Below are 3,389 nucleotides of genomic sequence, written 5' to 3'. Positions count from 1 at the left end.
CTCCCCGTCCTCCAAGGATCCCCTTTTTGAGGTTCTGACTTTAAGAAATGAAATTGAGTGGTGGATGGGAAGAGGAATGAAGGAAGGAGACACTGTACAGAGAGTAAGGACACTATACAGGAGATGCTGGCATTAAAGGTGCTGGCCACCCAAGTCTAACAGGCCTGACTCCTAGATCTCGTGGAAAAGGCCAGATGCAGTGGTATGCATCTGTAATCCTAGCATGAGATGGCTCCAGAAACAGTTTGGCTGGAAGCTCGTGGGGCAGCTAGCCTGGCTATATAGCACATGGGCAGAAACAGCAAGAGACCCTAAGAAGACAAGGTCTAAGGTGAAAATGGTTGTCCTCTGACCTACGCACAAATGGTGAGTGAGGGAGGGAGCTGAACGCTTATCTTGAGGCTCCAGGGAGGCTCAGGATCTGTCCAGACACCACTGGAGAATGACAACAAGTTTCCAAGGCTTTCTTCTAGTCAGGGGACAGGTGTACACAACACAGAGAGTCCCTCATGAACACAAAGAATCACATTTCTCCTGGCTGCTGAACTCGCCATATTCCTTTTTATACAAAACAGGAAAAGATTTTCAAGCCCCAGGCCCATGCTAAAATTGAGTCCTAGAAACCAGTATTTGTTCACATAAAAATTCATACTAGGGCTCTTTCTACTATGGAAGCTTAGTATTAATGCTAACATTTATAATCTTTTTTTCTAAGAACTACAATGGAGGTTGGATTGATGAGCAGAGTTGGAGCCTGGACTAAAGCTTTTAATTCTCTCTGTCTGGAAGAGAAAAGATTTTTCCACAGTAGTTGGGTTTTGCAAGAATATTGGAAACCATCGACTGTAAGAGATGCAGCAACCACAGCTCTGTTTTCTTTCCTCTTACTTTTGGATTTTTTTTTAAAAAAAGTGATAATTTACTTAATGATTCATTAGTCACACAAGAGTTCTATAAGGAGCTGCAGGAACATGGTTCTTGGGAAAACCCTTGTTTGAAAAATAACCATGAGAACTGTCCGTCGACAAGCACCCGTGAGAACAGAGCTGACTCTGGGTCGCATTGAGTCGCTAAACTGTGTAGTGTGGTGACCACCTGTAACCTCAGCCCTCGGGTGGCTGAGGGGGAGTGGTCTTAAGTTCTGGGCCAGCCTGGGCTACAGAGCAAAATGAAAACAGAGACTGGGGATGCAGTATAGTGCTGGTGAACATCTCTGGCTTGTCCAGCCTTGGCTTTCCTCCCCAGCATAGAAACACAAATGAACAAAACAAGCCTCTGGGCTTCTGTTGGTTACCAGGGCTTTGCAGGAATCCAGCTCCCTCGTGTAGGCCTATTCTTCTGGACTTAAAATTTCTGTAGGTTGGAGAGATGACTCAGTAGTCAGGAGCACTGACTAGTCTTCCACAAGATGCACATGGCAGCCTATGACTGTCTGTAACTCCAGTTTCAGGGACTTTCTAGCATTCTTAGACAGCAACGACAGACATGGGGCACAAACATCCTTAAGGCAAATCACCAATACACATAAAACAACCTTTAAAAGATTGTGTGTGTGTGTGTGTGTGTGTGTGTGTGTGTTTCTTGCTATGTGACCCAGGGTGTCTTTAAAATTATATTTTCCTGCTCAGCTTTCAAGAGCCGGGAATGCAGGCATTGCCACCCCATGCTCAGCCAGACTGTGTCATACTCTAATTGTTTCTTCTCTTGTCTGTCTTCCCCGCTAGACTCTGAGACTCTGAAGGGTAAATGTGGTATCTGCAACTTCCTCTCTTCTGAGACTGACATGGTGCCTGACACACAATAGAAGTGTGTGTAGGGAGGTGGGGGCATCAGAAATAGCACAAAGAAAAAGAAAGAATGACAAGCTCAAAGAAAGCAAGCTAGGGACCAAAGAAAGCAAGAGCAAAGGAAGGTTCGTGTTTCCCTGCTATTGAGAAGGCTGTTTCTTGTAGCTTACCCTGAGCCAGGCTCCTTGCCAAATGTTGAGGGTGCGACCTAAATAGCAAAACTTAATTTATATCTTCCAGGAAATCACAAACCTATGAGAAATCAGGACACATAAATATGTAATGCCAGTAAAACAAACCATAAAATGGCTGAGGCACCAGGCCAAGAAAGGAGAGTGAGGAGACAGAGTAGCCAGGTCTGTATGCGGCTGTCTCAGAAACAGTCCAAGGAAGATGGCCGAATTCTGCTCTCTGCAGTGAGGGTAGGCTATGTGCTCATGGTTTGTCTACCTTGACCTGCTTTTTCCGCGGAGCATCTCAATCAGTCTTCCAACACTATTCAGCAACACTCTCCTCAGGTTATAGACTCTGCTGCTGTAACAATTAATTCCTAAATCTAAGATGCTTGGCGTATACCCAGAACCAATTTCTTCTACACAAAATATGGTGCATGTGCCAGTCGCTTGGCAAGGCAGCTGCCTTCTCTGAGGAGACGTGGCAATCCTGTACACTTTCACAATCTCCATGCCTGTTTAGTGTCTGCAGCAAGAGAATGCAGAGCATGGGGGATCAGAGGGAGCTGTTCGCCGCATTAGTCTTGCATGGTTCGAGGAAACAATGCTCAATTTTAAAAAACTATTAATACATATTAATTGCACATGCTAACGGGTTTCAGTGAGGTATTATGACACATGCATAGTGTGCACTGACCAAACCTAACCATTCTTTTCCCACCCTACTGTCCCTAGTCACCCAATCCTCAGTGAGAGAGCACTGCCTTTCCCTTGCCCAGAGTATTTCACTTAGCTTATGTGTTAGTTTAAGTTTTATTGTTGTGAAGAAACACCATGACCAAGGCAACTCATCTAAAGGAAGACATGTCATTGGGGCTGGTTTACAGTTCAGAGCATTCGTCCATCGTCATCATGGTAGAAAGCATGGTGGCTTGCAGGCAGAGATGATGCTAAAGAGGTAGCCTGGATTGGCAGGCAGCAGGAAGAGACTGTAACACACTTCCTCCAACAAGGCCATGCCTCTAATAATTCCACTCCCTAGGAGTCTATGGGGGTCATTTTCATACAAACTACCACAATATTATATCCTTGAGTCCCACTGATCTTACTGTCAGCAACAGGATTTTATTCTGTGTGTGTGTGGGGGGGGGGCGCAGAATAATAATCCATTGAATACATTTCTTCCATCAATTCGTCCATCCATTTGCTCCTAGGTTGACGCTGCGTCTTGGTTCTACAGTTCAAGAAAAGCAGGACTGGCCAGAGGGCGGAGTATATATATCTGTGACTGTTGCATGGACGATGTCAAAGCTGGGTGTCTAGAAATGGAGAATAGACTAGAAGGCTCTGAGGATCAGGAGGAAGAGAGAGTGGAGGGGGTGAGAGACCAGAGGCCAGTCCCCAAAACCTAGCTAGAAGGGAAAATACT

This window comes from Rattus norvegicus, chromosome 17 (genome assembly GCF_036323735.1).
Source record: "Rattus norvegicus strain BN/NHsdMcwi chromosome 17, GRCr8, whole genome shotgun sequence".
Taxonomy (NCBI): Eukaryota; Metazoa; Chordata; class Mammalia; order Rodentia; family Muridae; genus Rattus; species Rattus norvegicus.
The sequence above is the reverse complement of the archived record's forward strand: the minus strand, read 5'-3'. Positions refer to the sequence as shown.